An 11,704-nucleotide genomic window follows, 5' to 3' on the forward strand; every position below is an offset into this window, starting at 1 on the left:
TGGACACTCTACTTGATAAAGCCAGTTGTCAGGATGGCAGAGCGGTCTAAGGCGCCAGACTTAAGGATTACTATCTTCCTCAAATCTGAGGTTTCTGGTCTCCAACTGGAGGCGTGGGTTCAAATCTCACTTCTGACAACTTTTTTAAATATTCAGTTTTAAAAATTCTTTGTTCAACTTGCTACAAATATAGGGTACATTTCTTGAGTAATTGGCGCTTAATTTGGACTCTCTACTTGTTTATGCAAGTTGTCAGGATGGCCGAGCGGTCTAAGGCGCCAGACTCAAGGATTACTACCTTCCTCAAATCTGAGGTTTCTGGTCTCCAACTGGAGGCGTGCGTTCAAATCCCACTTCTGACAACATTTTTAAATATTCAGTTTTAAAAAATCATTGTTCAACTTGCTACAATTATAAGGTACATTTCTTGAGTAATTGGTGCTTAATTTGGACTCTCTACTTAATTATACAAGTTGTCAGGATGGCAGTGCGGTCTCAGCCGCTAGACTCAAGGATTACTACCTTCCTCAATTCTGAGGTTTCTGGTCTCCAGCTGGAGGCGTGGGTTCAAATCCCACTTCTGACAACTTATTTAAATATTCAGTTTTAAAAAATCATTGTTCAACTTGCTACAATTATAAGGTACATTTCTTGAGTAATTGGCGCTTAATTTGGACTCTCTACTTATTTATGCCAGTTGTCAGGATGGCCGAGCGGTCTAAGGCGCCAGACTCAAGGATTACTACCTTCCTCAAAACTGAGGTTTCTGGTCTCCAACTGGAGGCGTGAGTTCAAATCCCACATCTGACAACTTTTTTAAATATTAATTTCTTGAGTAATTGGCGCTTAATTTGGACTCTCTACTAAGTTATGCCTGTTGTCAGGATGGCCGAGCGGTCTAAGGCGCCAGACTCAAGGATTACTACCTTCCTCAAATCTGAGGTTTCTGGTCTCTAACAGGAGGCGTGGGTTCAAATCCCACTTCTGACAACTTTTTTAAATATTCAGTTTTAAAAATTCTTTGTTCAACTTGCTACAAATATAGGGTACATTTCTTGAGTAATTGGCGCTTAATTTGGACTCTCTACTTGTTTATGCAAGTTGTCAGGTTGGCCGAGCGATCTAAGGCGCCAAACTCAAGGATTACTACCTTCCTCAAATCAGAGGTTTCTGGTCTCCAACTGGAGGCGTGGGTTCAAATCCCACTTCTGACAACGTTTTAAATATTCATTTCTTGAGTAATTGGCGATTAATTTGGACTCTCTACTTGATAAAACCAGTGGTCAGGATGGCCGAGCGGTCTAAGGCGCCAGACTCAAGGATTACTACCTTCCTCAAATCTGAGGTTTCTGGTCTCCAACTGGAGGCGTGGGTTCAAATCCCACTTCTGACAACATTTTTAAATATTCAGTTTTAAAAAATCCTTGTTCAACTTGCTACAATTATAAGATACATTTCTTGAGTAATTGGCGCTTAATTTGGACACTCTACTTGATAAAGCCAGTTGTCAGGATGGCAGAGCGGTCTAAGGCGCCAGACTTAAGGATTACTATCTTCCTCAAATCTGAGGTTTCTGGTCTCCAACTGGAGGCGTGGGTTCAAATCTCACTTCTGACAACTTTTTTAAATATTCAGTTTTAAAAATTCTTTGTTCAACTTGCTACAAATATAGGGTACATTTCTTGAGTAATTGGCGCTTAATTTGGACTCTCTACTTGTTTATGCAAGTTGTCAGGATGGCCGAGCGGTCTAAGGCGCCAGACTCAAGGATTACTACCTTCCTCAAATCTGAGGTTTCTGGTCTCCAACTGGAGGCGTGCGTTCAAATCCCACTTCTGACAACATTTTTAAATATTCAGTTTTAAAAAATCATTGTTCAACTTGCTACAATTATAAGGTACATTTCTTGAGTAATTGGTGCTTAATTTGGACTCTCTACTTAATTATACAAGTTGTCAGGATGGCAGTGCGGTCTCAGCCGCTAGACTCAAGGATTACTAACTTCCTCAATTCTGAGGTTTCTGGTCTCCAGCTGGAGGCGTGGGTTCAAATCCCACTTCTGACAACTTATTTAAATATTCAGTTTTAAAAAATCATTGTTCAACTTGCTACAATTATAAGGTACATTTCTTGAGTAATTGGCGCTTAATTTGGACTCTCTACTTATTTATGCCAGTTGTCAGGATGGCCGAGCGGTCTAAGGCGCCAGACTCAAGGATTACTACCTTCCTCAAAACTGAGGTTTCTGGTCTCCAACTGGAGGCGTGAGTTCAAATCCCACATCTGACAACTTTTTTAAATATTAATTTCTTGAGTAATTGGCGCTTAATTTGGACTCTCTACTAAGTTATGACTGTTGTCAGGATGGCCGAGCGGTCTAAGGCGCCAGACTCAAGGATTACTACCTTCCTCAAATCTGAGGTTTCTGGTCTCTAACTGGAGGCGTGGGTTCAAATCCCACTTCTGACAACTTTTTTAAATATTCAGTTTTAAAAATTCTTTGTTCAACTTGCTACAAATATAGGGTACATTTCTTGAGTAATTGGCGCTTAATTTGGACTCTCTACTTGTTTATGCAAGTTGTCAGGTTGGCCGAGCGATCTAAGGCGCCAAACTCAAGGATTACTACCTTCCTCAAATCAGAGGTTTCTGGTCTCCAACTGGAGGCGTGGGTTCAAATCCCACTTCTGACAACGTTTTAAATATTCAGTTTTAAAAAATCATTGTTCAACTTGCCACAATTATAAGGTACATTTCTTGAGTAATTGGAGGTTAATTTGGACTCTCTACTAGTTTTTGCAAGTTGTCAGGATGGCCGAGTGGTCTAAGGCGCCAGACTCAAGGATTACTACCTTCCTCAAATCTGAGGTTTCTGTTCTCCAACTGGAGGCGTGGGTTCAAATCCCACTTCTGACAACTTTTTTAAATATTCATTTCTTGAGTAATTGGCGATTAATTTGGACTCTCTACTTGATAAAGCCGTTGGTCAGGATGGCCGAGCGGTCTAAGGCGCCAGACTCAAGGATTACTACCTTCCTCAAATCTGAGGTTTCTGGTCTCCAACTGGAGGCGTGGGTTCAAATCCCACTTCTGACAACATTTTTAAATATTCAGTTTTAAAAAATCCTTCTTCAACTTGCTACAATTATAAGATACATTTCTTGAGTAATTGGCGCTTAATTTGGACACTCTACTTGCTAAATCCAGTTGTCAGGATGGCCGAGCGGTCTAAGGCGCCAGACTCAAGGATTACTACCTTCCTCAAATCTGAGGTTTCTGGTCTCCAACTGGAGGCGTGGGTTCAAATCCCACTTCTGACAACTTTTTTAAATATTCAGTTTTAAAAATTCTTTGTTCAACTTGCTACAAATATAGGGTACATTTCTTGAGTAATTGGCGCTTAATTTGGACTCTCTACTTGATTATGCAAGTTGTCAGGATGGCCGAGCGGTCTAAGGCGCTAGACTCAAGGATTACTACCTTCCTCAAAGCTGCGGTTTCTGGTCTCCAACTGGAGGCGTGGGTTCAAATCCCACTTCTGACAACATTTTTAAATATTCAGTTTTAAAAAATCATTGTTCAAATTGCTACAATTATAAGGTACATTTCTTGAGTAATTGGTGCTTAATTTGGACTCTCTACTTAATTATTCAAGTGGTCAGGATGGCCGAGCGGTCTAAGGCGCCAGACTCAAGGATTACTACCTTCCTCAAATCTGAGGTTTCTGGTCTCCAACTGGAGGCGTGGGTTCAAATCCCACTTCTGACAACATTTTTAAATATTCAGTTTTAAAAAATCCTTGTTCAACTTGCTACAATTATAAGATACATTTCTTGACTAATTGGCGGTTAATTTGGACACTCTACTTGATAAAGCCAGTTGTCAGGATGGCCGAGCGGTCTAAGGCGCCAGACTCAAGGATTACTACCTTCCTCAAATCTGAGGTTTCTGGTCTCCAACTGGAGGCGTGGGTTCAAATCCTACTTCTGACAACTTTTTTAAATATTCAGTTTTAAAAAATCTTTGTTCAACTTGCTACAAATATAGGGTACATTTCTTGAGTAATTGGCGCTTAATTTGGACTCTCTACTTGTTTATGCAAGTTGTCAGGATGGCCGAGCGGTCTAAGGCGCCAGACTCAAGGATTACTACCTTCCTCAAATCTGAGGTTTCTGGTCTCCAACTGGAGGCGTGGGTTCAAATCCCACTCCTGAAAACATTATTAAATATTCAGTTTTAAAAAATCATTGTTCAACTTGCTACAATTATAAGGTACATTTCTTGAGTAATTGGTGCTTAATTTGGACTCTCTACTTAATTATGCAAGTTGTCAGGATGGCCGAGCAGTCTAAGGTGCTAGACTCAAGGATTACTACCTTCCTCAATTCTGAGGTTTCTGGTCTCCAGCTGGAGGAGTGGGTTCAAATCCCACTTCTGACAACTTATTTAAATATTCAGTTTTAAAAAATCATTGTTCAACTTGCTACAATTATAAGGTACATTTCTTGAGTAATTGGCGCTTAATTTGGACTCTCTACTTATTTATACCAGTTGTCAGGATGGCCGCGCGGTCTAAGGCGCCAGACTCAAGGATTACTACCTTCCTCAAAACTGAGGTTTCTGGTCTCCAACTGGAGGCGTGAGTTCAAATCCCACATCTGACAACTTTTTTAAATATTAATTTCTTGAGTAATTGGCGCTTAATTTGGACTCTCTACTAAGTTATGCCTGTTGTCAGGATGGCCGAGCGGTCTAAGGCGCCAGACTCAAGGATTACTACCTTCCTCAAATCTGAGGTTTCTGGTCTCCAACTGGAGGCGTGGGTTCAAATCCCACTTCTGACAACTTTTTAAATATTCAGTTTTAAAAATTCTTTGTTCAACTTGCTACAAATATAGGGTACATTTCTTGAGTAATTGGCGCTTAATTTGGACTCTCTACTTGTTTATGCAAGTTGTCAGGATGGCCGAGTGATCTAAGGCGCCAAACTCTAGGATTACTACCTTCCTCAAATCAGAGGTTTCTGGTCTCCAACTGGAGGCGTGGGTTCAAATCCCATTTCTGACAACGTTTTAAATATTCAGTTTTAAAAAATCATTGTTCAACTTGCCACAATTATAAGGTACATTTCTTGAGTAATTGGAGGTTAATTTGGACTCTCTACTTGTTTTTGCAAGTTGTCAGGATGGCCGAGTGGTCTAAGGCGCCAGACTCAAGGATTACTACCTTCCTCAAATCTGAGGTTTCTGGTCTCCAACTGGAGGCGTGGGTTCAAATCCCACTTCTGACAACTTTTTTAAATATTCATTTCTTGAGTAATTGGCGATTAATTTGGACTCTCTACTTGATAAAACCAGTGGTCAGGATGGCCGAGCGGTCTAAGGCGCCAGACTCAAGGATTACTACCTTCCTCAAATCTGAGGTTTCTGGTCTCCAACTGGAGGCGTGGGTTCAAATCCCACTTCTGACAACATTTTTAAATATTCAGTTTTAAAAAATCCTTGTTCAACTTGCTACAATTATAAGATACATTTCTTGAGTAATTGGCGCTTAATTTGGACACTCTACTTGATAAAGCCAGTTGTCAGGATGGCCGAGCGGTCTAAGGCGCCAGACTCAAGGATTACTACCTTCTTCAAATCTGAGGTTTCTGGTCTCCAACTGGAGGCGTGGGTTCAAATCCCACTTCTGACAACTTTTTTAAATATTCAGTTTTAAAAATTCTTTGTTCAACTTGCTACAAATATAGGGTACATTTCTTGAGTAATTGGCGCTTAATTTGGACTCTCTACTTGTTTATGCAAGTTGTCAGGATGGCCGAGCGGTCTAAGGCGCCAGACTCAAGGATTACTACCTTCCTCAAATCTGAGGTTTCTGGTCTCCAACTGGAGGCGTGGGTTCAAATCCCACTTCTGACAACATTTTTAAATATTCAGTTTTAAAAAATCATTGTTCAACTTGCTACAATTATAAGGTACATTTCTTGAGTAATTGGTGCTTAATTTGGACTCTCTACTTAATTATGCAAGTTGTCAGGATGGCCGAGCGGTCTAAGGCGCTAGACTCAAGGATTACTACCTTCCTCATTTCTGAGGTTTCTGGTCTCCAGCTGGAGGCGTGGGTTCAAATCCCACTTCGGACAACTTATTTAAATATTCAGTTTTAAAAAATCATTGTTCAACTTGCTTAAATTATAAGATACATTTCTTGAGTAATTGGCGCTTAATTTGGACTCTCTATTTGATTATGCAAGTTGTCAGGATGGCCGAGCGGTCCAAGGCGCCAGACTCAAGGATTACAACCTTCCTCAAATCTGAGGTTTCTGGTCTCCAACTGGAGGCGTGGGTTCAAATCCCACTTCTGACAACTTTTTTAAATATTCAGTTTTAAAAATTCATTTTTCAACTTGCTGCAAATATAGGGTACATTTCTTGAGTAATTGGCGCTTAATTTGGACTCTCTACTTGAATATGCAAGTTGTCAGGATGGCCGAGTGGTCTAAGGCGCCAGACTCAAGGATTACTACCTTCCTTAAGTCTGAGGTTTCTGGTGTCGAACTGGCGGCGTGGGTTCAAATCCCACTTCTGACAACTTTATTAAATATTCAGTTTTAAAAAATCATTGTTCAACTTGCTACAATTATAAGGTACATTTCTTGAGTAATTGGCGCTTAATTTGGACTCACCACTTATTTATACCAGTTGTCAGGATGGCCGAGCGGTCTAAGGCGCCAGACTAAAGGATTGCAACCTTCCTCTAATCTGAGGTTTCTGGTCTCCAACTCGAGGCGTGTGTTCAAATCCCACTTCTGACAACTTTTTTAAATATTCATTTTTAAAAATTCATTTTTCAACTTGCTGCAAATATAGGGTACATTTCTTGAGTAATTGGCGCTTAATTTGGACTCTCTACTTGGATATGCAAGTTGTCAGGATGGCCGAGCTGTCTAAGGCGCCAGACTCAAGGATTACTACCTTCCTCAAATCTGAGGTTTCTGGTCTCGAACTGGCGGCGTGTGTTCAAATCCCACTTCTGACAACTTTATTAAATATTCAGTTTTAAAAAATCATTGTTCAACTTGCTACAATTATAAGGTACATTTCTTGAGTAATTGGCGGTTAATTTGGACTCTCTACTTATTTATGCCAGTTGTCAGGTTGGCCGAGCGGTCTAAGGCGCCAGACTCAAGGATTACTACCTTCCTCAAAACTGAGGTTTCTGGTCTCCAACTGGAGGCGTTAGTTCAAATCCCACATCTGAAAACTTTTTTAAATATTAATTTCTTGAGTAATTGGCGGTTAATTTGGACTCTCTACTAAGTTATCCCTGTTGTCAGGATGGCCGAGCGGTCTAAGGCGCCAGACTCAAGGATAACTACCTTCCTCAAATCTGAGGTTTCTGGTCTCCAACTGGAGGCGTGGGTTCAAATCTCACTTCTGACAACTTTTTTAAATATTCAGTTTTAAAAATTCTTTGTTCAACTTGCTACAAATATAGGGTACATTTCTTGAGTAATTGGCGCTTAATTTGGACTCTCTACTTGTTTATGCAAGTTGTCAGGATGGCCGAGCGATCTAAGGCGCCAAACTCAAGGATTACTACCTTCCTCAAATCAGAGGTTTCTGGTCTCCAACTGGAGGCGTGGGTTCAAATCCCACTTCTGACAACGTTTTAAATATTCAGTTTTAAAAAATCATTGTTCAACTTGCCACAATTATAAGGTAAATTTCTTGAGTAATTGGAGGTTAATTTGGACTCTCTACTTGTTTTTGCAAGTTGTCAGGATGGCCGAGTGGTCTAAGGCGCCAGACTCAAGGATTACTACCTTCCTCAAATCTGAGGTTTCTGGTCTCCAACTGGAGGCGTGGGTTCAAATCCCACTTCTGACAACTTTTTTAAATATTAATTTCTTGAGTAATTGGCGATTAATTTGGACTCTCTACTTGATAAAGCCAGTGGTCAGGATGGCCGAGCGGTCTAAGGCGCCAGACTCAAGGATTACTACCTTCCTCAAATCTGAGGTTTCTGGTCTCCAACTGGAGGCGTGGGTTCAAATCCCACTTCTGACAACTTTTTTAAATATTCAGTTTTAAAAAATCCTTGTTCAACTTGCTACAATTATAAGATACATTTCTTGAGTAATTGGGGCTTAATTTGGACACTCTACTTGATATAGCCAGTTGTCAGGATGGCCGAGCGGTCTAAGGCGCCAGACTCAAGGATTACTACCTTCCTCAAATCTGAGGTTTATGGTCTCCAACTGGAGGCGTGGGTTCAAATCCCACTTCTGACAACTTTTTTAAATATTCAGTTTTAAAAATTCTTTGTTCAACTTGCTACAAATATAGGGTACATTTCTTGAGTAATTGGCGCTTAATTTGGACTCTCTACTTGTTTATGCAAGTTGTCAGGATGGCCGAGCGGTCTAAGGCGCCAGACTCAAGGATTACTACCGTCCTCAAATCTGAGGTTTCTGGTCTCCAACTGGAGGCGTGGGTTCAAATCCCACTTCTGACAACATTTTTCAATATTCAGTTTTAAAAAATCATTGTTCAACTTGCTACAATTATAAGGTACATTTCTTGAGTAATTGGTGCTTAATTTGGACTCTCTACTTAATTATGCAAGTTGTCAGGATGGCCGAGCGGTCTAAGGTGCTAGACTCAAGGATTACTACCTTCCTCAATTCTGAGGTTTCTGGTCTCCAGCTGGAGGCGTGGGTTCAAATCCCACTTCTGACAACATATTTAAATATTCAGTTTTAAAAAATCATTGTTCAACTTGCTACAATTATAAGGTACATTTCTTGAGTAATTGGCGCTTAATTTGGACTCTCTACATATTTATGCCAGTTGTCAGGATGGCCGAGCGGTCTAAGGCGCCAGACTCAAGGATTACTACCTTCCTTAAAACTGAGGTTTCTGGTCTCCAACTGGAGGCGTGAGTTCAAATCCCACATCTGACAACTTTTTTAAATATTAATTTCTTGAGTAATTGGCACTTAATTTGGACTCTCTACTAAGTTATGCCTGTTGTCAGGATGGCCGAGCGGTCTAAGGCGCCAGACTCAAGGATCACTACCTTCCTCAAATCTGAGGTTTCTGGTCTCCAACTGGAGGCGTGGGTTCAAATCCCACTTCTGACAACTTTTTTAAATATTCAGTTTTAAAAATTCTTTGTTCAACTTGCTACAAATATAGGGTACATTTCTTGAGTAATTGGCGCTTAATTTGGACTCTCTACTTGTTCATGCAAGTTGTCAGGATGGCAGAGCGATCTAAGGCGCCAAACTCAAGGATTACTACCTTCCTCAAATCCGAGGTTTCTGGTCTCCAACTGGAGGCGTGGGTTCAAATCCCACTTCTGACAACGTTTTAAATATTCAGTTTTAAAAAATCATTGTTCAACTTGCCACAATTATAAGGTACATTTCTTGAGTAATTGGAGGTTAATTTGGACTCTCTACTAGTTTTTGCAAGTTGTCAGGATGGCCGAGTGGTCTAAGGCGCCAGACTCAAGGATTACTAACTTCCTCAAATCTGAGGTTTCTGGTCTCCAACTGGAGGCGTGGGTTCAAATCCCACTTCTGACAACTTTTTTAAACATTCATTTCTTGAGTAATTAGCGATTAATTTGGACTCTCTACTTGATAAAGCCAGTGGTCAGGATGGCCGAGCGGTCTAAGGCGCTAGACTCAAGGATTACTACCTTCCTCAAATCTGAGGTTTCTGGTCTCCAACTGGAGGCGTGGGTTCAAATCCCACTTCTGACAACATTTTTAAATATTCAGTTTTAAAAAATCCTTGTTCAACTTGCTACAATTATAAGATACATTTCTTGAGTAATTGGCGCTTAATTTGGACACTCTACTTGTTAAAGCCAGTTGTCAGGATGGCCGAGCGGTCTAAGGCGCCAGACTCAAGGATTACTACCTTCCTCAAATCTGAGGTTTCTGGTCTCCAACTGGAGGCGTGGGTTCAAATCCCACTTCTGATAACTTTTTTAAATATTCAGTTTTAAAAATTCTTTGTTCAACTTGCTACAAATATAGGGTACATTTCTTGAGTAATTGGCGCTTAATTTGGACTCTCTACTTGTTTATGCAAGTTGTCAGGATGGCCGAGCGGTCTAAGGCGCCAGACTCAAGGATTACTACCTTCCTCAAATCTGAGGTTCTTGGTCTCCAACTGGAGGCGTGGGTTCAAATCCCACTTCTGACAACATTTTTAAATATTCAGTTTTAAAAAATCATTGTTCAACTTGCTACAATTATAAGGTACATTTCTTGAGTAATTGGTGCTTAATTTGGACTCTCTACTTAATTATGCAAGTTGTCAGGATGGCCGAGTGGTCTAAGGCGCCAGGCTCAAGGATTACTACCTTCCTCAAAGCCGAGGTTTCTGGTCTCCAATTGGAGGCGTGGGTTCAAAACCTACTTCTGACAACAGATTTATATTGTCAGTTTCATAAATTATTGTTCAAATAACTATAATTATATGGTTGATTTCTTGAGTCACATTAGTTTAATTTAGAATCGCTACTTAGTTTTTTGGTGTTGTCTGGATGTCCGAGCGGTCTTAGTTGCCAGACTCAAGGATTACTACCTTCCTCAAACCTGAGGTTTTTGGTCTCCAACTCGAGGCGTGGATTCAAATCCCTCTTCTGACAACCTTTTTAAAACTTCAGTTTCAAAAATGATTGTTCAAATAACTATAACTATATGGTTGATTTCTTGGGTCATTTTAGGTTAATTTAGACCCTCTACTTGCTGTAGAATGATGTCAGGCTGGCCGAGCAGTCTAAGGCGCCAGACTCAAGGATTACTACCTTCCTCAAATCTGAGGTTTCTGGTCTCCAACTGGAGGCGTGGGTTCAAATCCCACTTCTGATAATTTTTTTAAATATTCAGTTTTAAAAAATCATTGTTCAACTCGCTACAATTATACGGTACATTTCTTGAGTAATTGGCGATTAATTTGGACTCTCTACTTGATTATGACAGTTTTCAGGATGGCCGAGCGGTCTAATAGATTGGTGCCTACGGCCTTATATATTATATAAATAGACATTGAAAGAACAGGATAATTTTTTTTTCATTTGAGCGATTAATGCATTGGCTAAATATTAACATTAATAACTCAATTAAATGATTAGAACTCCCATTTCTCTTTAAGTCTCTAAACATACCTTAAGTGCAGATGGTCAGCCATGGAAATTGTAGGAATCGGTTGCTGAAAAGATTATGAACTAATGTGTTTTAATTTATGCCAACATGATCCAACTGGCACCACGAATAGAAAAGAAAATGTTTGATACGATTGAGTTGTCTTTTAAGAAAATGTTACTCAGATCCAAACACTACATTAAATTGACATTTTGATTAGTTTAAACGAGATTATTCTGCTCAGTTCAGTTTATGTTCATGTCTCAAGACGGGAGAGTAGACTGAACTCTATCCTATGCTACACAGATTATGCACTTGAAAATATATGGCCCTCATACAAGTGATCTATGTTCCTGCAAGGTTTAGTGAGGACCATTATGTCAGAATTTAATTATGCTGAACCACATCCACCTGTCCGTCCTTGTAATGAATCGGATCCACCTGGCGAAATGGAATATAGCCTACACCGGAAGATTATCTAAATATATAGGCCCACCACATGGTAAATGCTTATTAAACATTAGACATGTCACAAGCAGA

The 11,704-nt window shown here is 40.1% G+C and overlaps 35 non-coding genes across 35 annotated transcripts; all 35 read left to right on the forward strand.

The window, feature by feature from the left end:
* The first annotated feature begins 27 nt into the window (after window positions 1-27).
* trnal-uaa (transfer RNA leucine (anticodon UAA)) lies at window positions 28-138 on the forward strand. Its single transcript has 2 exons — window positions 28-65; window positions 93-138. It is a non-coding gene; the product is annotated as a tRNA-Leu (tRNA).
* A 113-nt stretch (window positions 139-251) lies between these two features.
* trnal-caa (transfer RNA leucine (anticodon CAA)) lies at window positions 252-362 on the forward strand. The gene is made up of 2 exons: window positions 252-289; window positions 317-362. It is a non-coding gene; the product is annotated as a tRNA-Leu (tRNA).
* Window positions 363-879: 517 nt separating this feature from the next.
* Window positions 880-990, forward strand: trnal-caa (transfer RNA leucine (anticodon CAA)). The gene is given in 2 exon segments: window positions 880-917; window positions 936-990. It is a non-coding gene; the product is annotated as a tRNA-Leu (tRNA).
* Window positions 991-1,282: 292 nt separating this feature from the next.
* Window positions 1,283-1,393, forward strand: trnal-caa (transfer RNA leucine (anticodon CAA)). The gene is made up of 2 exons: window positions 1,283-1,320; window positions 1,348-1,393. It is a non-coding gene; the product is annotated as a tRNA-Leu (tRNA).
* A 113-nt stretch (window positions 1,394-1,506) lies between these two features.
* On the forward strand, window positions 1,507-1,617 carry trnal-uaa (transfer RNA leucine (anticodon UAA)). The gene is made up of 2 exons: window positions 1,507-1,544; window positions 1,572-1,617. It is a non-coding gene; the product is annotated as a tRNA-Leu (tRNA).
* A 113-nt stretch (window positions 1,618-1,730) lies between these two features.
* trnal-caa (transfer RNA leucine (anticodon CAA)) lies at window positions 1,731-1,841 on the forward strand. The gene is made up of 2 exons: window positions 1,731-1,768; window positions 1,796-1,841. It is a non-coding gene; the product is annotated as a tRNA-Leu (tRNA).
* A 517-nt stretch (window positions 1,842-2,358) lies between these two features.
* trnal-caa (transfer RNA leucine (anticodon CAA)) lies at window positions 2,359-2,469 on the forward strand. The gene is given in 2 exon segments: window positions 2,359-2,396; window positions 2,415-2,469. It is a non-coding gene; the product is annotated as a tRNA-Leu (tRNA).
* Window positions 2,470-2,805: 336 nt separating this feature from the next.
* trnal-caa (transfer RNA leucine (anticodon CAA)) lies at window positions 2,806-2,916 on the forward strand. The gene is given in 2 exon segments: window positions 2,806-2,843; window positions 2,862-2,916. It is a non-coding gene; the product is annotated as a tRNA-Leu (tRNA).
* Window positions 2,917-2,985: 69 nt separating this feature from the next.
* trnal-caa (transfer RNA leucine (anticodon CAA)) lies at window positions 2,986-3,096 on the forward strand. The gene is made up of 2 exons: window positions 2,986-3,023; window positions 3,051-3,096. It is a non-coding gene; the product is annotated as a tRNA-Leu (tRNA).
* Window positions 3,097-3,209: 113 nt separating this feature from the next.
* Window positions 3,210-3,320, forward strand: trnal-caa (transfer RNA leucine (anticodon CAA)). Its single transcript has 2 exons — window positions 3,210-3,247; window positions 3,275-3,320. It is a non-coding gene; the product is annotated as a tRNA-Leu (tRNA).
* Window positions 3,321-3,433: 113 nt separating this feature from the next.
* trnal-caa (transfer RNA leucine (anticodon CAA)) lies at window positions 3,434-3,544 on the forward strand. Its single transcript has 2 exons — window positions 3,434-3,471; window positions 3,499-3,544. It is a non-coding gene; the product is annotated as a tRNA-Leu (tRNA).
* A 113-nt stretch (window positions 3,545-3,657) lies between these two features.
* trnal-caa (transfer RNA leucine (anticodon CAA)) lies at window positions 3,658-3,768 on the forward strand. The gene is made up of 2 exons: window positions 3,658-3,695; window positions 3,723-3,768. It is a non-coding gene; the product is annotated as a tRNA-Leu (tRNA).
* A 113-nt stretch (window positions 3,769-3,881) lies between these two features.
* Window positions 3,882-3,992, forward strand: trnal-caa (transfer RNA leucine (anticodon CAA)). The gene is made up of 2 exons: window positions 3,882-3,919; window positions 3,947-3,992. It is a non-coding gene; the product is annotated as a tRNA-Leu (tRNA).
* Window positions 3,993-4,105: 113 nt separating this feature from the next.
* trnal-caa (transfer RNA leucine (anticodon CAA)) lies at window positions 4,106-4,219 on the forward strand. Its single transcript has 2 exons — window positions 4,106-4,143; window positions 4,171-4,219. It is a non-coding gene; the product is annotated as a tRNA-Leu (tRNA).
* A 514-nt stretch (window positions 4,220-4,733) lies between these two features.
* On the forward strand, window positions 4,734-4,844 carry trnal-caa (transfer RNA leucine (anticodon CAA)). The gene is made up of 2 exons: window positions 4,734-4,771; window positions 4,799-4,844. It is a non-coding gene; the product is annotated as a tRNA-Leu (tRNA).
* A 335-nt stretch (window positions 4,845-5,179) lies between these two features.
* Window positions 5,180-5,290, forward strand: trnal-caa (transfer RNA leucine (anticodon CAA)). Its single transcript has 2 exons — window positions 5,180-5,217; window positions 5,245-5,290. It is a non-coding gene; the product is annotated as a tRNA-Leu (tRNA).
* A 69-nt stretch (window positions 5,291-5,359) lies between these two features.
* Window positions 5,360-5,470, forward strand: trnal-caa (transfer RNA leucine (anticodon CAA)). Its single transcript has 2 exons — window positions 5,360-5,397; window positions 5,425-5,470. It is a non-coding gene; the product is annotated as a tRNA-Leu (tRNA).
* A 113-nt stretch (window positions 5,471-5,583) lies between these two features.
* On the forward strand, window positions 5,584-5,694 carry trnal-caa (transfer RNA leucine (anticodon CAA)). The gene is made up of 2 exons: window positions 5,584-5,621; window positions 5,649-5,694. It is a non-coding gene; the product is annotated as a tRNA-Leu (tRNA).
* A 113-nt stretch (window positions 5,695-5,807) lies between these two features.
* Window positions 5,808-5,918, forward strand: trnal-caa (transfer RNA leucine (anticodon CAA)). The gene is made up of 2 exons: window positions 5,808-5,845; window positions 5,873-5,918. It is a non-coding gene; the product is annotated as a tRNA-Leu (tRNA).
* A 113-nt stretch (window positions 5,919-6,031) lies between these two features.
* On the forward strand, window positions 6,032-6,142 carry trnal-caa (transfer RNA leucine (anticodon CAA)). The gene is made up of 2 exons: window positions 6,032-6,069; window positions 6,097-6,142. It is a non-coding gene; the product is annotated as a tRNA-Leu (tRNA).
* A 113-nt stretch (window positions 6,143-6,255) lies between these two features.
* On the forward strand, window positions 6,256-6,366 carry trnal-caa (transfer RNA leucine (anticodon CAA)). Its single transcript has 2 exons — window positions 6,256-6,293; window positions 6,321-6,366. It is a non-coding gene; the product is annotated as a tRNA-Leu (tRNA).
* A 113-nt stretch (window positions 6,367-6,479) lies between these two features.
* Window positions 6,480-6,590, forward strand: trnal-caa (transfer RNA leucine (anticodon CAA)). Its single transcript has 2 exons — window positions 6,480-6,517; window positions 6,545-6,590. It is a non-coding gene; the product is annotated as a tRNA-Leu (tRNA).
* A 741-nt stretch (window positions 6,591-7,331) lies between these two features.
* On the forward strand, window positions 7,332-7,442 carry trnal-caa (transfer RNA leucine (anticodon CAA)). The gene is made up of 2 exons: window positions 7,332-7,369; window positions 7,397-7,442. It is a non-coding gene; the product is annotated as a tRNA-Leu (tRNA).
* A 113-nt stretch (window positions 7,443-7,555) lies between these two features.
* On the forward strand, window positions 7,556-7,666 carry trnal-caa (transfer RNA leucine (anticodon CAA)). The gene is made up of 2 exons: window positions 7,556-7,593; window positions 7,621-7,666. It is a non-coding gene; the product is annotated as a tRNA-Leu (tRNA).
* A 112-nt stretch (window positions 7,667-7,778) lies between these two features.
* Window positions 7,779-7,889, forward strand: trnal-caa (transfer RNA leucine (anticodon CAA)). Its single transcript has 2 exons — window positions 7,779-7,816; window positions 7,844-7,889. It is a non-coding gene; the product is annotated as a tRNA-Leu (tRNA).
* A 69-nt stretch (window positions 7,890-7,958) lies between these two features.
* trnal-caa (transfer RNA leucine (anticodon CAA)) lies at window positions 7,959-8,069 on the forward strand. Its single transcript has 2 exons — window positions 7,959-7,996; window positions 8,024-8,069. It is a non-coding gene; the product is annotated as a tRNA-Leu (tRNA).
* Window positions 8,070-8,182: 113 nt separating this feature from the next.
* trnal-caa (transfer RNA leucine (anticodon CAA)) lies at window positions 8,183-8,293 on the forward strand. Its single transcript has 2 exons — window positions 8,183-8,220; window positions 8,259-8,293. It is a non-coding gene; the product is annotated as a tRNA-Leu (tRNA).
* Window positions 8,294-8,406: 113 nt separating this feature from the next.
* On the forward strand, window positions 8,407-8,517 carry trnal-caa (transfer RNA leucine (anticodon CAA)). The gene is made up of 2 exons: window positions 8,407-8,444; window positions 8,472-8,517. It is a non-coding gene; the product is annotated as a tRNA-Leu (tRNA).
* Window positions 8,518-8,630: 113 nt separating this feature from the next.
* trnal-caa (transfer RNA leucine (anticodon CAA)) lies at window positions 8,631-8,741 on the forward strand. Its single transcript has 2 exons — window positions 8,631-8,668; window positions 8,696-8,741. It is a non-coding gene; the product is annotated as a tRNA-Leu (tRNA).
* Window positions 8,742-9,034: 293 nt separating this feature from the next.
* trnal-caa (transfer RNA leucine (anticodon CAA)) lies at window positions 9,035-9,145 on the forward strand. Its single transcript has 2 exons — window positions 9,035-9,072; window positions 9,100-9,145. It is a non-coding gene; the product is annotated as a tRNA-Leu (tRNA).
* A 336-nt stretch (window positions 9,146-9,481) lies between these two features.
* Window positions 9,482-9,592, forward strand: trnal-caa (transfer RNA leucine (anticodon CAA)). The gene is made up of 2 exons: window positions 9,482-9,519; window positions 9,547-9,592. It is a non-coding gene; the product is annotated as a tRNA-Leu (tRNA).
* A 69-nt stretch (window positions 9,593-9,661) lies between these two features.
* On the forward strand, window positions 9,662-9,772 carry trnal-caa (transfer RNA leucine (anticodon CAA)). Its single transcript has 2 exons — window positions 9,662-9,699; window positions 9,727-9,772. It is a non-coding gene; the product is annotated as a tRNA-Leu (tRNA).
* Window positions 9,773-9,885: 113 nt separating this feature from the next.
* On the forward strand, window positions 9,886-9,996 carry trnal-caa (transfer RNA leucine (anticodon CAA)). Its single transcript has 2 exons — window positions 9,886-9,923; window positions 9,951-9,996. It is a non-coding gene; the product is annotated as a tRNA-Leu (tRNA).
* A 113-nt stretch (window positions 9,997-10,109) lies between these two features.
* trnal-caa (transfer RNA leucine (anticodon CAA)) lies at window positions 10,110-10,220 on the forward strand. The gene is made up of 2 exons: window positions 10,110-10,147; window positions 10,186-10,220. It is a non-coding gene; the product is annotated as a tRNA-Leu (tRNA).
* A 113-nt stretch (window positions 10,221-10,333) lies between these two features.
* Window positions 10,334-10,444, forward strand: trnal-caa (transfer RNA leucine (anticodon CAA)). The gene is made up of 2 exons: window positions 10,334-10,371; window positions 10,399-10,444. It is a non-coding gene; the product is annotated as a tRNA-Leu (tRNA).
* The last annotated feature ends 1,260 nt before the right edge of the window (window positions 10,445-11,704 follow it).

Source organism: Gadus chalcogrammus, chromosome 9 (genome assembly GCF_026213295.1).
Source record: "Gadus chalcogrammus isolate NIFS_2021 chromosome 9, NIFS_Gcha_1.0, whole genome shotgun sequence".
NCBI classification, from domain to species: domain Eukaryota; kingdom Metazoa; phylum Chordata; class Actinopteri; order Gadiformes; family Gadidae; genus Gadus; species Gadus chalcogrammus.